Source organism: Arachis stenosperma, chromosome 8, assembly GCF_014773155.1.
Source record: "Arachis stenosperma cultivar V10309 chromosome 8, arast.V10309.gnm1.PFL2, whole genome shotgun sequence".
In the NCBI taxonomy this organism is placed as follows: domain Eukaryota; kingdom Viridiplantae; phylum Streptophyta; class Magnoliopsida; order Fabales; family Fabaceae; genus Arachis; species Arachis stenosperma.
In genome coordinates, this window is record NC_080384.1 from 31030818 (window position 1) to 31050038 (window position 19221).

Genomic DNA, 19221 nt, shown 5'->3' on the forward strand with positions numbered 1-19221 from the left:
TCTAGTTTTGAGCAAGCCTTTGGTAACATCAGTGCCAAGATCCGGCAACAACATCAAATTTTTGGTGTTATTGCCCGGGATTGTTCAGGCTGGACAACTGACGGTTCATCTTGTTGCTTAGATTAGGTATTTTTTTCGAAATTCTTGAAGATGAATTCTAGAGTTTCATGATGATTTGTTGAAATCTGGCTGGCTGAGAAGCCATGTCTAATCTGATTGGACCGAGGTTTCAACTTATCACCACAAGAGCTTGTTGATTTCGTATCAATCTTGCTTTTGGAGCAGTGATTTGCTAAGGCTTGGCTGACCTTTGGTCATGTCTAGTGTTTTGGACCGAAGCTTTCTTTGGAAGCTTGGCTGGCTGTGAAGCCATGTCTAATTCCTGGACCGGAGTCTTAGACTAGCATTGCACTGATTCCTGGAATTCTCATTAAGAATTTTGATACCTTCTTTTTCCACTTAATTTTCGAAAAACACAAAAAAAAATTATTAAAAAATAAAAAAATCATAAAATTCAAAAATATTTCTTGTTTGAGTCTAGTGTCTCATCCTAAGTTTGGTGTCAATTGCATGCATTCATATGTCTTAGTGATCTTCAAGATGTTCTTGATGATTCACTTGCTCTGATCTTTGAATTCTATTGACTTGAGTATTTTGTGTGTCTCATATGCATTTTCAGTTCATTAGTGTCAGTAGTATACAAACTGCTAAGTTTGGTGTCTTGCATGCATTGTTATTTGATTCTTGTTGCATTTTAATTATTAAAAATCCAAAAATATTTTTAATTTGTGCCTTTTCAAGTCAATGATACAAGGGATTGAAGATTCAGAACACACTGCAGAGGAATTATACAGAAAAAGCTGAGCATTCAAAAATGCCCAGTGAAGAAGGCAGACTGGCGTTTAAACGCCAGCCAGGGTACCTGGTTGGGCGTTTAACGCCCAAAGAGGTAGCATTTTGGGCGTTAAACGCCAGAATGTATACCATTCTGGGCGTTTAACGCCAGGATGGTGCTAGGGGGAAGATTTTGTTTTCAAATCAATTTTTTTTCAAATTTTCAAAGTTTTTCAAAATCAAATCTTTTTCAAATCATATCTTTTCAATCAAATGTTTTCAAAATCAATTTCTTTCCTTTTTAAAAGATACTTACTAATAATTAATGATTTGATTGAACATTTTTTGCCTTTTCTGTTAAGGAAGGTTTTATGTTTGAATCATATCTTTTCTTGTTAGGCAAGTCATTAATTTTTAAAATGATATCTTTTCAAATTGTTTTCAAATCATATCTTTTAAAATTGTTTTCAAATCATATCTTCTCAATCACATCTTTTTCAAAACCATAACTTTTCAATTAAATCTTTTTAACCACATCTTTTTCAAAATAGTTTTCAATCAAATCTTTTTAATTTCTAATTTCAAAATCTTTTTCAAAAATCATATGATTTCTTTTCCAACTTCAATTTTCGAAAATTATCAACATCTTTTTGATTGAATTTTCGAAAATTCTCTTCCCTCCTTCCTACATCCTTCTATTTATGGAGTACCACTCCTTCTAAATGCACAATTCGAACCTTATCTAATTAAAGTTCGAATTCTTCTTCCCCTTCTTCTTTCTATTTCTCTTTTCCTCTGACATTTCAAGGAATCTCTATACTGTGACATAGAGGATTCCACATTTTCTTTTTCTCTTCTCTTTCATATGAGCAGGAGCAGAGACAAAGGCATTCTTGTTGAAGCTGACCCTGAACCTGAGAGAACCTTGAAGCGAAAGCTAAGAGAAGCTAAAGCACAACTCTCTTTAGAGGACCTGACCGAATTCTTCAAGGAAGAAGAACACATGGCAGCCGAAAACAACAACAATGCCAACAATGCAAGGAAGGTGCTGGGTGACTTTACTGCACCTACTCCCGACTTCTATGGGAGAAGCATCTCTATCCCTGCCATTGGAGCAAACAACTTTGAGCTTAAGCCTCAATTAGTTTCTCTAATGCAACAGAATTGCAAGTTCCATGGACTTCCAATGGAAGATCCTCATCAGTTTTTAGCTGAATTCTTGCAAATCTGTGACACAGTCAAGACTAATGGGGTTAACCCTGAGGTCTACAGACTGATGCTATTCCCTTTTGCTGTAAGAGACAGAGCTAGAATATGGTTGGACTCTCAACCTAAAGAAAGCCTGGACTCTTGGGAAAAGCTAGTCAATGCCTTCTTGGCAAAGTTCTTTCCACCACAAAGATGGAGTAAGCTTAGAGTGGAAGTCCAAACCTTCAGACAGAAGGATGGAGAATCCCTCTATGAAGCTTGGGAAAGATACAAACAATTAATCAGAAGATGTCCTTCAGACATGCTTTCTGAATGGAGCATCATAGGTATTTTCTATGATGGTCTCTCTGAACTATCTAAGATGTCCTTGGATAGCTCTGCTGGAGGATCTCTTCATCTGAAGAAGACGCCTGCAGAAGCTCAAGAATTGATTGAAATGGTTGCAAATAACCAATTCATGTACACTTCTGAAAGGAATCCTGTGAACAATGGGACTAGTCAGAAGAGAGGAGTTCTTGAGATTGACACTCTGAATGCCATATTGGCTCAGAATAAGATATTGACTCAACAAGTCAATTTGATTTCTCAAAGTCTGTCTGGAATGCAAAATGCACCAAACAGTACTAAGGATGCTTCATCTGAGGAAGAAGCTTATGATCCTGAGAACCCTTCCATGGAAGAGGTGAATTACCTAGGAGAACCCTATGGAAATACCTACAATTCTTCATGGAGAAATCACCCAAATCTCTCATGGAAGAATCAAGAGAGACCTCAACAAGGTTTCAATAACAATAATGGTGGAAGAAACAGGTTTAGCAATGGCAAACCTTTTCCATCATCTTCTCAGCAACAGACAGAGAGTTCTAAGCAGAATACTTCTGACTTAGCAACAATGGTCTCTGATCTAATAAAGACCACTCAAAGTTTCATGAATGAAACAAGGTCCTCCATCAGAAATTTGGAAGGACAAGTGGGTCAGCTGAGCAAGAAGGTTACTGAACTCCCTCCTAGTACTCTCCCAAGTAATACAGAAAAAATCCAAAAGGAGAGTGCAAGGCCATCAACATGGCCGAATATGGAGAGGAAAGAGAGGAAGAAGACGCCACTGAGAAAGACCCCAGTGGGCGTGCACCACTCTCCTCTGAGTTCCTCAATGAGGAACCTTGGGAATCTGAGGCTCAAAATGAGACCATAGAGATTCCATTGGACTTACTTCTGCCATTCATGAGCTCTGATGAGTATTCTTCCTCTGAAGAGGATGAGTATGTTACTGAAGAGCAAGTTGCTAAATACCTTGGAGCAATCATGAAACTAAATGACAAGTTAATTGGAAATGAGACTTGGGAGGATGAACCTCCCTTGCTCACCAAAGAACTGGATGACTTGTCTAGGCAGAAACTGCCTCAAAAGAGGCAGGATCCTGGGAAGTTTTCTATACCTTGTACCATAGGCACCATGACCTTCAAGAAGGCCTTGTGTGACTTAGGGTCAAGTGTGAACCTCATGCCCCTCTCTGTAATGGAGAAATTAGGGATCTTAGAGGTGCAAGCTGCAAGAATCTCATTAGAGATGGTAGACAACTCAAGAAAACAAGCCCATGGACTTGTAGAGGATGTTCTGGTTAAAGTTGAAGACCAGTACATTCCTACTGATTTCATAGTCCTAGAGACTGGGAAGTGCATGGATGAATCCATCATCCTTGGCAGACCCTTCCTAGCCACAGCAAAGGCTGTGATTGATGTTGACAGAGGAGAGTTAATCATTCAAGTGAATGAAAAATCCTTGGTGTTTAAGGCCCAGGGATATCCCTCTGTCATCATGGAGAGGAAGCATGAAGAGCTTCTCTCAAAACAGAGCCAAACAGAGCCCCCACAGTCAAACTCTAAGTTTGGTGTTGGGAGGCTACAACCAAACTCTAAGTTTGGTGTTGAAACCCCACATTCAAACTCTAAGTTTGGTGTTGGGAGGTTCCAACACGGTTCTGAGTACTTCTGAGGCTCCATGAGAGTCCTCTGTCAAGCTAATGACATTAAAGAACCGCTTGTTGGGAGGCAACCCAATGTTTTATAATTAATTATTTTCTTTTGTTATTTTATTTTTTTTTGTAGGTTGATGATCATAAGAAGTCACAAAAACAATGAAAAAAGCAAAAACAGAATGAAAAATAGGAAGAAAAACAGCACACCCTGGAGGAGAAGAAACTGGCGTTCAAACGCCAGTAATGCTAGCTGTTGGGCGTTTAACGCCCAGTCTGGCACCATTCTGGGCGTTTAACGCCAGAAAGGGGCACCAGACTGGCGTTAAACGCCAGTAAAGGGCAAGAACCTGGCGTTAAACGCCAGGAATGGGCACCAGCCCGGCGTTTAACGCCAGAAATGGCTCAAAACGTGATTTTGAGCAACATTTGGTGCAGGGATGACTTTTCCTTGACTCTACAGAATCTGTGGACCCCACAGGACCCTACCATCACTCTCTCTCTTCTTCCCCCATTCACCAATCACCTCAACACCTCTTCCGCAAAAACCCCTCACCTATCAAATCCCATCTTTCTCTTCACCACTCACACCCATCCCTCATAAACCCCACCAACCTCACCCTTCAAATTCAAACCACTCTCCCTCCCAAACCCACCCATAATGGCCGAACCTTTACCCCCTCTCTCCTATAATACCCTTCTTCAACTCTTCATTTTCACACAACCTAAACACCCTTTCTTCCCCCTTCTTGGCCGAATACACCACCATCTCCCTCTTCCTCATTTCTTCTTCTTCTACTCTCTTCTTTCTTCTTTTGCTCGAGGACGAGCAAACATTTTAAGTTTGGTGTGGTAAAAGCGTTGTTTTTTGTTTTTCCATAACCATTTATGGCATCCAAGGCCGGAGAAACCTCTAAAAAGAGGAAAGGGAAGGCAAAAGCTTCCACCTCCGAGTCATGGGAGATGGATAGATTCCTCTCAAGGGTGCATCAAGACCACTTCTATGAAGTTGTGGCCTTGAAGAAGGTGATCTCCGAGGTCCCCTTTTCACTCAAAAAGGGTGAATATCCGGAGATCCGCCATGAGATCCGAAGAAGAGGTTGGGAAGTACTTACCAACCCCATTCAACAAGTCGGAATCTTGATGGTTCAAGAGTTCTATGCCAATGCATGGATCACCAAGAACCATGACCAAAGTGTGAACCCGAATCCAAAGAATTATCTCACTATGGTTCGGGGGAAATACTTGGATTTTAGTCCGGAGAGTGTGAGGGTGGCGTTCAACTTGCCTATGATGCAAGGAGATGAGCATCCTTACACTAGAAGGGTCAACTTTGATCAAAGGTTGGACCAAGTCCTCACAGTCATATGTGAAGAGGGTGCACAATGGAAGCAAGATTCAAAAGGAAAGCCGGTCCAATTGAGAAGGCATGACCTCAAGCCCGTGGCTAGAGGATGGTTAGAGTTCATACAACGCTCAATCATCCCCACTAGCAACCGATCCGAAGTTACCATAGACCGGGCCATCATGATCCATAGTATCATGATTGGAGAAGAAATAGAGGTTCATGAGGTTATAGCCCAAGAACTCTATAAGGTGGCGGACAAGACCTCCACCTTGGCAAGGTTAGCCTTTCCTCATCTCATTTGTCACCTCTGTTATTCAGTTGGAGTTGACATAGAGGGAGACATTCCCATTGATGAGGACAAGCCCATCACCAAGAAAAGGATGGAGTACACAAGAGATCTCACTCATCATGAGATCCCTGAGATTCCTCAAGGGATGAATTTTCCTCCACAAAACTATTGGGAGCAACTAAACACCTCCCTAGGAGAACTAAGTTCCAACATGGGACAACTAAGGGTGGAGCATCAAGAACACTCCATCATCCTTCATGAAATTAGAGAAGATCAAAGAATCATGAGGGAGGAGCAACAAAGACAAGGAAGAGACATTGAGGAGCTCAAGCACTCCATAGGATCTTCAAGAGCAAGAAAGAGCCGCCATCACTAAGGTGGACCCGTTCTTTGATTTCCTTGTTATTGTTCTTCTGTTTTTCGAATTTTAATGCTTATGTTTATCCATGTTTGTGTCTTATGATCATTAGTGTCTTAGTGTCTATGCCTTAAAGTTATGAATGTCCTATGAATCCATCACCTTTCTTCAATAAAAACGTGCCTAATTGATAAAAGAAAGAATTGCATGAATTTTGAATTTTATAATAGTTTAATTATTTTGATGTGGTGGCAATATTTTTGTTCTCTGAATGTATGCTTAAACAGTGCATATGTCTTTTGAATTTGTGGTTCATGAATGTTGGCTCTTGAAAGAATGATGAAAAAGGAGACATGTTACTGAGGATCTGAAAAATCAATAAAATGATTCTTGAAGCAAGAAAAAGCATTTCAAAAAAAAAAAACCGAAAAAAAAAAGAACGAAAAAAAAAAGAGAGAAAGGAATAAGAGTTGTGATCCAAGGCAATAAGAGTGTGCTTAAGAACCCTGGACACCTCTAATTGGGGACTTTAGCAAAGCTGAGTCATAATCTGAAAAGGTTCACCCAATTATGTGTCTGTGGCATGTATGTATCCGGTGGTAATACTGGAAGACAGAGTGCTTTGGGCCACAGCCAAGACTCAATAAATAGCTATGTTCAAGAATCATCATACTTTACTAAGAGAATCATTAACACTATCTGGATTCTAAGTTCCTAAAGAAGCCAACCATTCTGGATTTCAAAGGATAGAGTGAGATGCCAAAACTGTTCGGAGGCAAAAAGTTAAAAGCCCCGCTCATCTGATTAATACTGATCTTCACAGATGTTTTTGGAATTCATTGCATATTCTCCTCTTTTTATCTTAGTTGATTTTCAGTTGCTTGAGGACAAGCAACAATTTAAGTTTGGTGTTGTGATGAGCGGATAATTTGTATACTTTTTGGCATTGTTTTTAGTATGTTTTTGATATGATATAGTTAGTTTTTAGTATATTTTTATTAGTTTTTAATTAAAATTCACTTTTTTGGACTTTACTATGAGTTTGTGTGTTTTTCTGTGATTTCAGGTATTTTCTGGCTGAAATTGAGGGACCTGAGCAAAAATTTGATCCTGAGACCAAAAAGGACTGCAGATGCTGTTGGATTCTGACCTCCCTGCATTCGAAGCGGATTTTCTGGAGCTACAGAAGCCCAATTGGCGCGCTCTCAACGGCGTTGGAAAGTAGACATCCTGGGCTTTCCAGCAATATAATAGTCCATACTTTGCCCAAGATTTGATGGCCCAAACCGGCGTTCAAAGTCACCTCAAGGAATCCCAGCGTTAAACGCTGGAACTGGCACCCAAATGGGAGTTAAACGCCCAAACTGGCACCAAAGCTGGCGTTTAACTCCAAGAAGAGTCTCTACACGAAATTGCTTCATTGCTCAGCCCAAGCACACACCAAGTGGGCCCGGAAGAGGATTTTTATGTCATTTACTCATTTCTGTACACCCTAGGCTACTAGTTTCTTATAAGTAGGACCTTTTACTATTGTAAAAATCTTTTGATCACTTTTAGATCTCTAGATCATCTTTGGACATTTTAGTTCTTAGATCATTGGGAGGCTGGCCATTCGGCCATGCCTAGACCTTATGCTTATGTATTTTCAACGGTGGAGTTTCTACACACCATAGATTAAGGTGTGGAGCTCTGCTGTACCTCGAGTATTAATGCAATTACTATTGTTCTTTCATTCAAATTCCGCTTGTTCTTTATCCAAGATATCACTTGTTCTTCAACATGATGAAGGTGATGATTGACGCCCATCACCATTCTCACTCATGAACAAGGTGACTGACAACCATTCTTGTTCTACAAGCATCTGAGGCTTAGTGAATATCTCTTGGATTCCTGATTGCACGATGCATGGTTGATCGCCTGACAACCGAGTGCTCGCCTGACAAACGAGCCAACCATTCCGTGAGATCAGAGTCTTCGTGGTATAGGCAAGAACTGATGGCAGCATTCAAGAGAATCCGGAAGGTCTAACCTTGTCTGTGGTATTCTGAGTAGGATTCAATGATTGAATGACTGTGACGTGCTTCAAACCTGTAACCTACTAGGGCGTTAGTGACAGACGCAAAAGAGTTATTCTATTCCGGTAGGGGAGGGAACCACACCGGTGATTGGCAGCACTGTGACAGAGTGTGTGCATTAGCTTTCACTGCGAGGATGGGAGGTAGCTGCTGACAACAGTGAGACCCTATACGAGCTTGCCATGGAAAGGAGTAAGAAGGGTTGGATGAAGACAGTAGGAAAGCAGAGAGACGGAAGGGAAGGCATCTTCATGCGCTTATCTGAAGTTCCTACCAATGAATTACATAAGTATCACTATCTTTATCTTTTATGTTATTTTCGTTCATCACCATATATATCTGAGTTTGCCTGACTAAGATTTACAAGATGACCATAGCTTGCTTCAATACTAACAATCTCCGTGGGATCGACCCTTACTCACGTAAGGTTTATTACTTGGACGACCCAGTGCACTTGCTGGTTAGTTGTGCGAAGTTGTGTAATGCCATGGTATTGAGCGCACCAAGTTTTTGGAGCCATTACCAGGGATTATGAGAGTTGTGAAAAAGTATAGTTCACAATTTCGCGCACCACTGTCCATAGGTGAATACTGATTTTGGCAAGTAAAGTCTTACATGTGATAATGATTTAATTACCACAATGAAATACCTTAGTTTTCAATATTTTTCTCCTCTTATATAGTATCCCGTCAGTTACTAATGTCCAAGTTGCATTCTAAATATAATTTAGTTTGCTAATACTATTAGATATCAATAACATCACAAATAATTTTCTCAATTGATGACCAAACCTCATTAATAGCTGTAATGAATTTTCTATCGTCATACAGTAGTCCCAATGAATAAAAAGCATCTTGGAAGTTAGGATATATAATCCTATTAACTGTCATAATAGACTCATATATTGTGCAACCTTTCTGAACAGTTAACAAAATTTTCATATAATAGATATCACCTATACCTAGTAGAACATAGTTTAACCTCACAATAGAATACCCTCTCTTGCGTGAATGTCATTCCCTTTTTTTTTCTATCATAAACAAATTGATTTGGAAACTCAATATACGTTAAAGTTTGACTTGCTTTAAATTCTTTGTTGGCCTTCATCCATTCTAAGAACATCGTATCTGTTTCTTTCTCTTATTCCATGATTTTTTAAAGATTATCATTGTCTTTAAAGATGATATTTTGCTTTTTAGACAAATGAAAGGTTACTCTCATCACTGAAGGTCATATCCGATGAATATCATATGTCAAAATTCTCCACACAGCCTCATGTGCAGACAAATACCTGCAATTAAAAATTGTTTGACCTCATAATAATCTGAGCATCCTCTCCACTGAAAGTTTCTTTTGAAACCTCAACTGCCACCTTGTCTGAATCTTTATTCATATACTTGAACAAATATTTAATAGTATTTGACTTGTTGTAGTACTCTACGTTAACATGCGCTTGATAAGACATTAGTAAATATGCGTTGTAAGAAATTACATTCCTATTATCCATATGAAATCTCTTCCTTTCAGTGACTATTCTTGTGTCTTATCTTCTATATGATGGGTATCTACTATCATTAATAGATGTGGTGTTATTGAATGTTTTAAGATAATATTTGGTGTAGTACCTATCTTTCATGTAGGAAAATTTTGAGCAAATGGTCCATGAATTATATATGTAGACATATCTCTAAATAATTTTGGGTGTCGAACACGATTGAACAATCTTAACAATATTAATCGGTCAATTTAAGTTGTGTTTGTTGTTTTGTGGTCTCCACTCAACCACAAAAGAATATGAATATGTAGTGGACTTCTCTTTTAGAATTCTACCATATGCATCATTATAATAAAAAGACAAAAAATAATATGTTAAAAATAAACTATCTATTTTATATGTATACTTTGATAAATATATAACTGTGCAAATAATTTAACAAAAATTTTTCCTAAAAATAAGGTTAAATGATGAACAATACATGTATCTTGCACTTTGAATGCTATCCCTTGTTTAAAATTGGAGGTTATTATGTCAAGTTTAATTTTAAACACTCTACATAATATATCTTGTCAGTTTTCAACATTTAAGTTTTTTGGATTATTAACTCTACCAATCTCTTTCCAACTCGAGTTACATGTCATTGTGATTAAGAGATCAGGATATCCATATATTTCTTACAAATTGCTAGAATATCTTGATAATTATGAAACATATATCTCATGCTACCTGTGAAAGAGGTGGATAGCTAGAATGACACATTTATCTTATTTGGAAGCATAGATTTCATCCCTAACAACTACATCTTGAATCCTAACCTCCTGTATATATCACTCTTGATCTTATCATTAAATTAATTAATTAATTAATTAATATTTTTATTTTGCGCTCCTTTCAAAATAATGACACGAAAAAAATTAAAATTTAATATTATTTTAAAATATAAAACTCTTTTAATCTAATCAGAAAATAAAAATTAAAAATAATTGTTTTAGTTTTATCATAAATTGTATCTATCCTATTATTTGTCAATAAAAATAAAAAATTAATTACAATATAAAAATTAATAACCTTATAAATTATATAAATATCTAAAAATAACAATTTAAGAAAGCGTATTTAAAAATTTAAAACTAACAATCTAAGTAAAACAACTTAAGCAAATAACTTAAAATTTAAAAGATAACCACCTAAATAAATAACTTATAATTTATAAATGAAGTTTTAAAAATTTCTAATAACGACACCTAAGTAAATAATTTTCAAATTCAGTGTATTAGCGTCACACCAGCAAAAAAATTCTCCATTTTTTTTGAACTACTAAATTAGTTCAATTTTTTAGGTACGATAGAAAAAAAATTAGGTATAGACAAAATATATATTAGTTTTTTTTAAAATAGTATAAATAATCTCACATTTTAAAAGAATAAGTAATTTCATTCAATTTAATTCTAATATTTTATAGTTAGCAAATTTGCTTATTATAAATTATGTAAATAAAAAAAATATTTTTAAAGACATTTGTTTATTTAAGAATTAAAAAGATATTTTTTAAATTGAAAAGTCTAAACAAAGTGTTTAAATTAGCCATTAGAAATTAGAATTAGATTATTTTAAATAATTACACATTAAAAATTAATAACTAACTTAATTATATCAACAATATTTCATATTAGAAATATAAAACTAACTTAATATTTCATGGTTTAATTAAATTTTTGAATCCTATTGTTACGGTGGGTAACCGGAGATTTGACTGAATGGATGGCGTTGGCTGGCCCAAATGTGTGAAGGAGGAGGTTGCCGAATGAGTGTGCAACTCGGGAGGCTCCGTCCGACTTGTTTGTGCGAGAAGAGGGGGTGGTACCTGCAAAGACACTCCGATGCCTAAGTTAGCAAGAGTGTGAGCAGGTCTAGAGAGTATTGGGCTTAGAGATACCTGAGGGATGTGAGTGTATTTATAGTGGTGAGCCAATAACCACCGTTGGAGTAGTGCCATATCTTTAGGATGTTAACCGTCCCATTATCTTAGGGAGGTTAAGATATGACTTTATGAAGCGGTTAGAGAGATTTTAGGGGCGGTTACTCATTTGAATGAGTGCTTATCTGCCAGCTAATCTCATGTCCGACTTCTTTAGAGCAAGTCGTAGTGGACACCGACTTCTTATGTGAAGGTCGGTGCTTATCTAGGCTTAATCTATCGGATTAGGTCTTTTAGTTGGACCTGGGCCCTTATCATTGGGCCAGGGTATGAACAGTGCCCCTACTTGAGCCCAAGATCTCTTTAGGGCTTGTGTTCAAGTATTTAACTCGGGTTCGTAGCCGACTTTCACGGGTTTTGAAACCGACGTGATTATTGCGACCTTTTATTTCTGACAGTTACGTCTATTCAAGCGTCGTGTCCGTTAGGGATGCACTTAGGGATTGATGGTTTTGGTAACGGTGCACTCTCATTAATGACTGCTTCGTTTTTACCACTATGCCCCTTAGCATGTTTATAAATACTTTCCCTCTCTTTCCTTTTTCCGTTTCTGCAATCTTTCAAACTTCTTCTTTCTTTGTACGTGTCGTATTCATTCGTACTACATTCTTGTGCTCCGGAGACTTTTGCTTCTTCCTACCTTCATTCCAAAAAGAGGTTAATTTCTTTCTCCTTTTTCGCACCTTTCGAATGACTTTGCTTTGTAGAGAAATAGGTTCGTAGACTTGCGCCTGGTTCTTTTTTCTCCTCTTTTAGAGACCTTTGTTTTTTGATTTTTTTTCTTTTCTTTTTTCCCTTTGTAGGTTTCTTCATTTTTCTTAGAGAAAGAAAATGGCCTCCGTAGATTGGGTTGACGTCACTGTTCTGGGGGAGGAGCCGTTGGTTGATGCGGAGTTTATTACTCACCTTCGCACCCATCACCGGTTCTGTACTTCGGATGAGGATGAGCCTAAATATGAGTTGTTTGTTCCCGGTTCAGAGGACCGAGTTTGTCATGGGAGAGCCAACGAAACGGCTCCCCATTTCTTCTTTATGTATGAGTGCATGATCACCCATCTGGGCATCTTTCTGCCCTTTTCAGATTTCGAGATGTCTGTTTTGCAGCATTGTCGGGTTGTCCCTACTCAGCTTCATCCCAACTCCTGGGGTTTCTTGAAAATTTACCAATTTATTAGCCATGCTCTGGATTTCCCGACTTCTCTAAAAATCTTTTTCCATCTTTTTCATATGACCAAGCCTTTTAGTGGGCTGAATAATAAACAACAATGGGTTTCCTTCCGAGCCATACAAGGTCGGAGGATTTTTACCCTTTTTGATGAATCTTTTCATGACTTTAAGAATTTCTTTTTCAAAGTGCAAGCTGTAGAGGGTCATCACCCCTTTTTTCTGGATGATAATTCTTTTCCTCGCTTTCCTTTATATTGGCTGGAGGCCTCCCCTTGTGAGAAATATGGTCTGGATGACCTGGATGAAGTAGAGGCTGCCGTCGTGGGGTTCCTCCGAGAAGTGTGGGGGAGGGCCCCATATTTGGATACTAAAAAATTTCTCCAAGGGTCTCCGACCTTTGTCCAATCACAGCTAGGTAGTTTTTTCTGGTCTGCTAAACTTCTGACTTGTCAACTGATCATTCCGACTTGTTTGATTCTTTAGCTATTGTTTTCTTTTTCAGAAATGGCAAAGACAAACGCTCAAGAATCTTTTCAGAGGGTCCAGGAGGCTAAAGCTAAGTCTCGCGCTCGGTCTGGTGGTGCCAGGGTTATCTCTCCTCCTCCTCCTCCTCGGAACATTGGGACTCTTTCCAAGCCTATCGTAATTTCTTCTTCAGCTCCCCCTCAGTCGCTCCCCGTCGTCCGACCTTCCCCTGATCCAAAGAAGCGCAAGACTTTAGAGTCTGGTGCTTCTGAGGTTAAAGCGGATGCCATTGAGTTTGTCCGAAAGAATATCTATCCCCATGTTCGTATAGGCATGGATGATATGTCTGTTCGGGGTCACCTTACCACTATGGTCGAGGAGAGTCTCAAGACGGCGGGGGTTTGTGGCAAGCTCTTGGATATCTTTGAGAAGGCTCCCCTCAGCTCTTTAGGGACGACCTCGAAGGTCGAGGAGCTAGAGGGGAGGCTTCGCTCATATCAGGAGCATGAGGGAGAGTTGAAGAAAGAAATTGCCAAGCTGAGGGAGGAGAGAGATACCTTTCGGGAGAAGGGGAAGGCTTTGCAGGCCCAGTACAACATGGAGATGGAGTTGAGGAAAACGGCACAGGCCAGTTACCAAAGCTTATTCAAGGACCTTGTGTCTGTGAAGAACGATCTGCTGAACTCTTGGAAGGCATATGATGAGTTGGAGGACTCAATTGCTGATGGCGCTGAGGAGTCTTGGAGGATTTTCTTGGAGCAAGTCAGGGTCATTGCTCCCGACTTGGATCTTTCTCCTTTACATCCTGACAAAGTTGTTATTGATGGTGCCATCGTGGATCCTCCTGCCCCCGTAGTTGTTTCCGAGTCAGAATTGAAAACTCGTGGGCAGAGGATTATTGAGTCCCCTCCACGATCTAGGGACGCTCCGAGTTCTTCAGATGTTCCTCCGATTTCCTCTTCTTCTCCTGTGGCTACCCCTCTTCCTGGTCCTGATGGTGGTGATCCGTCTTCTCTTCTGAAAAAATAATTTTTTATGGCTATATGGGGGCTCGGCCTGTGAGTCCCCCCTTTTTTTTTAAACTTATTTATATGTTGTTTGGTGATGCTTGAACAATTTCTTTTGGCCTTTTAAGGCCGTTAACAAAATATTTCGGCAAGTGCCCCTTTTTGAATAGGGGTTTAGATTAACGAAGTACCCTTTTTTGGATAAGGGTTTAAGTTACCTTGTGCGTGTATGCTTTTCCAATTTTCTGAATTCCTCTTGACTTTTTCTTGAAAACCTTTCTTTTTGGCTTGTTTGTTTTTCGGAGCTTTTCGTTTAAGGACTTTCGGGACATCCTTTAAACTTCTTCCTAGGTTTTCCTATCTCTTTTTGTTATCCCTCGTACTCAACTTTGTTTTAGCGAGTTCTTATGACTTAGGTTATTTTTGCGATGCGTTTTTCTTTTACTCGGTTTTATACTCCGATTTATGGATCGAAGTGTTTCCGAGCTTTCCTACTCGGGGTCTCGTTTCGACTTATGAGTCGGATTTGTTCCCGAGTTTTTACGATCGACTCATATAACCTCTTTACACCGACTTGTACCTCGTCGTTTTATCCTGACGACCACTGATGAGCGGATAATTTGTACGCTTTTTGGCATTGTTTTTAGTATATTTTTAGTATCTTTTAGTTAGTTTTTAGTATATTTTTATTAGTTTTTAATTAAAATTCACTTTTCTGGACTTTACTATGAGTTTGTGTGTTTTTCTGTGATTTCAGGTATTTTCTGACTGAAATTGAGGGTTCTGAGCAAAAATCTGATCCAGGGACCAAAATGGACTGCAGATGCTGTTGGATTCTGACCTCCCTGCACTCGAAGTGGATTTTCTGGAGCTACAGAAGCCCAATTGGCGCGCTCTCAACGGCATTGGAAAGTAGACATCCTGGGCTTTCCAGCAATATATAATAGTCCATACTTTGCCCAAGATTTGATGGCCCAAACCGGCGCTCAAAGTCACCTACAGAAATTCCAGCGTTAAACGCCGGAACTGGCATAAAATTTGGAGTTAAACGCCCAAACTGGCATGAAAGCTGGCGTTTAACTCCAGAAAAGGTCTCTACACGAAATTCCTTCATTGCTCAGCCCAAGCACACACCAAGTGGGCCCGGAAGTGGATTTTTCTGTCATTTACTCATTTCTATAAACCTTAGGACACTAGTTTTACTATTAATAGGATCTTTTGACATTGTATCCGTACCTTATGACCTCATAACATTTTTACACGTTTCTTTCCACAGTATGAGCCTCTAAACCCCATGGTTGGGGGTGAGGAGCTCTGCTGTGTCTTGATGAATTAATGCAATTACTACTGTTTCTTATTCAATCATGCTTGCTTCGATTCTAAGATAACACTTGTTCTTAATCCGGATGAATGTGATGATCCGTGACAATCATCATCATTCTCAACTATGAACATGTGCCTGACAACCACCTCTGTTCTATCTTAGATTGAGTAGTTATCTCTTAGGTTCTTTAACCGGAATCTTCGTGGTATAAGCTAGAACTGATGGCGGCATTCAAGAGAATCCGGAAGGTCTAAACCTTGTCTGTGGTATTCTGAGTAGGATTCAATGACTGGATGACTGTGACGTGCTTCAAACTCCTGAGGGCGGGGCGTTAGTGACAGACGCAAAAGAATCACTGGATTCTATTCCGGCCTGATTGAGAACCGACAGATGATTAGCCTATGCTGTGACAGAGCATCAGGGACGTATTTTCACTGAGAGGATGGGAGGTAGCCATTGACAATGGTGAAACCCTACATACAGCTTGCCATGGAAGGAGCCTTGCGTGTTTGATGAAGAAGACAGTAGGAAAGCAGAGATTCAGAAGATGGAGCATCTCCAAAACCCCAGCCTATTCTCCATTACTGCAAAACAAGTACCTTTTTCATGTTCTTTTGCTTTTTACAATCAATCCTGATAATTTCTGATATCCTGACTAAGATTTACAAGATAACCATAGCTTGCTTTAAGCCGACAATCTCCGTGGGATCGACCCTTGCTCACGCAAGGTATTACTTGGACGACCCAGTGCACTTGCTGGTTAGTTGTGCGGGATTGCAAAAGTGTTATTGCAATTTCGTGCACCAAGTTTTTGGCGCCGTTGCCGGGGATTGTTCGAGTTTGGACAACTGACGGTTTATTTTGTTGCTTAGGTTAGGACTGTTTTATTTTTGTTGGTTTAGAGTCTTTTAGTTGAGTCTAGTTCATATTTTAAGTTTGGTGTCAATTACATGCTTTTGTTTTTCTTTTAGTTTTTCGAATTTGCATGACCTTAGTTTCTTTTTGATCTATAAAAGTTCTAAGTTTGGTGTCCTCTTTGTGTTTTTCCTTTAAAATTTTCGAAAAAAAAACTAGTATTTGATTTTCCAAAATTTTAAGTTTGGTGTCTTTTTGTGTTTTTCTCTTTCCTCTTTTTAAAAATCAAATCTTTTTTATAAAATTTTTTTTCAATCATATCTTTTTAATTGCTGTTTTCAAAATCTTCTCTTTTACTAATTGATTCAGTTCTCAATTTGCTTTGATTTCATTTCCCTTTTGATTTTCGAATTTTTTTTATTTTTATTTTATTTTATTTTAATTTTTTACGGATATTTCAAAAAAAAAAAACAAAATTTATCTCTTTGCAATCATTATCATTTCCCTTTTGTCCATTATGGACTCAAGTGGAATTAATCAGTCCAAGAGGACTCTGGGGTCATATGCTAACCCCATTACAGCTGCATATGGGAGTAGCATCTGTATACCTCCCATCAAAGCAAGCAGCTTTGAGCTAAACCCTCAACTCATTATCATAGTGCAGCAAAATTGCCAGTATTCTGGTCTTCCACAGGAAGAACCTACTGAGTTTCTGGCACACTTCTTACAGATTGCTGACACAGTGCATGATAAAGAGGTAGATCAGGATGTCTACAGACTATTACTGTTTCCATTTGCTGTAAAAGATCAAGCTAAAAGGTGGTTGAATAACCAGCCTACAGCAAGTATAAAGACATGGAAACAGTTGTCAGACAAATTCCTGAATCATTTTTACCCTCCAAAGAGGATGACACAGCTAAGGCTGGACATCCAAGGCTTTAAACAAGAGGATAATGAATCCCTTTACAATGCCTGGGAGAGGTATAGAGGTATGCTAAGGAAATGTCCCTCTGAAATGTTTTCAGAGTGGGTCCAGTTAGACATTTTCTACTATGGGCTTACAGAAAAAGCTCAGATGTCTTTAGACCACTCAGCTGGTGGATCTATACACATGAGGAAGACAATTGAAGAAGCTCAAGAGCTTATAGACACTGTTGCTAGAAACCAATACTTGTATTCTAGCAATGAGTTCGTTCCAAAGGAGGAAGTCATGGCATTAGTCACTGATCCTAGTCCTCAAGAACAGATGAATGAGCTTAATCAACAATTGCTCCTGATGACAGAACAGTTAGCAGAATTTAAAGAGATGCTCCATGAAACTAAAGTTGCTAATAAGAGCATAGAACTACAGTTGAATCAAGCAAAACAGCAAATATCTAAACAAATAACAGAGGAGTGTCAAGCAGCTCAATTGAGGAGTGGAAAGACTTTGAATAACACTGTTCAAAAGAGTAAAAAGCCAAACAAGGAACAAGTGACAGAGGACAACCAAACCTCTGTTCAAAATCCCTCTGAGGACAGTAAGAGCCCAGAGAGGAATATTGGCGTTCAAACGCCAGAAAGGGAAGGAAAACTGGTGTTAAACGCCCATTCCTTGCCCAGTTCTGGCGTTCAAACGCCAGAAAAGGGGGAAAAGTTGGCGTTAAACGCCCATTTTCCACCCAATCCTGGCGTCCAAACGCCAAGGGAAAATCAGACACCTGAGAGTGCTGACAGTAATCCCTCTAACAAGGCTTCTTCAACCACTTCTGTAAGGAATAAACCTGCAGCATCTAAGGTTGAAGAATATCAAGCCAAGATGCCTTATCCTCAGAAACTCCGCAAGGCGGAACAGGATAAGCAATTTGCCCGCTTTGCAGACTATTTAAGGACTCTTGAAATAAAGATTCCTTTTGCAGAGGCACTTGAGCAAATACCTTCTTATGCTAAGTTCATGAAGGAAATCTTAAGTCATAAGAAGGATTGGAGAGAAACTGAAAAAGTGTTTCTCACTGAAGAATGCAGTGCAGTCATTCTAAAAAGCTTACCAGAAAAGCTTCAAGATCCTGGAAGCTTTCTGATACCATGCACATTAGAAGGCACTTGCACCAAGACAGCTTTATGTGATCTTGGAGCAAGCATCAATCTAATACCTGCATCCACTATCAGAAAGCTTGGGTTGATTGGAGAAGTCAAACCAACCAGGATATGCCTCCAACTTGCTGATGGCTCCATTAAACACCCATCAGGCATAATAGAGGACATGATTGTCAAGGTTGGGCCATTTGCCTTTCCAACTGACTTTGTGGTGCTGGAAATGGAGGAGCACAAGAGTGCAACTCTCATTCTAGGAAGACCTTTCCTAGCAACTGGACGAACTCTCATTGATGTACAAAAAGGGGAAGTAACCTTGAGAGTCAATGAGGATGAGTTCAAGTTGAATGCTGTGAAAGCTATGCAGCATCCAGACACACCAGATGACTGCATAGGCGTTGACATTATTGACTCTCTGGTAGAAGAGATCAATATGGCTGAAAGCCTAGAATCAGAGCTTGAGGACATCTTCAAAGATGCTCAACCTGATCAAGAAGAACTAGAGGAAGTGAGGGAATTTTCGAAAATTCCTCAGGAGGAGGATAAACCTCCCAAACCTGAACTCAAACCTCTACCACCATCTCTGAAATATGCATTTCTGGGAGAGGGTGACACTTTTCCAGTGATTATAAGCTCTGCTTTAAATTCACAGGAAGAGGAAGCACTGATTAAAGTGCTGAGGACGCACAAGACAGCTCTTGGGTGGTCCATAAGTGATCTCAAGGGTATTAGCCCAGCTAGATGCATGCACAAGATCCTGTTGGAG

At 39.1% G+C, this 19221-nt stretch overlaps 1 non-coding gene across 1 annotated transcript; it reads right to left on the minus strand.

Moving 5' to 3' along the window:
* Nucleotides 1–2242: 2242 nt before the first annotated feature.
* On the minus strand, nucleotides 2243–2350 carry LOC130947088 (small nucleolar RNA R71). The gene has a single exon (XR_009072500.1). It is a non-coding gene; the product is annotated as a small nucleolar RNA R71 (small nucleolar RNA).
* Between the last annotated feature and the right edge of the window lie 16871 nt (nucleotides 2351–19221).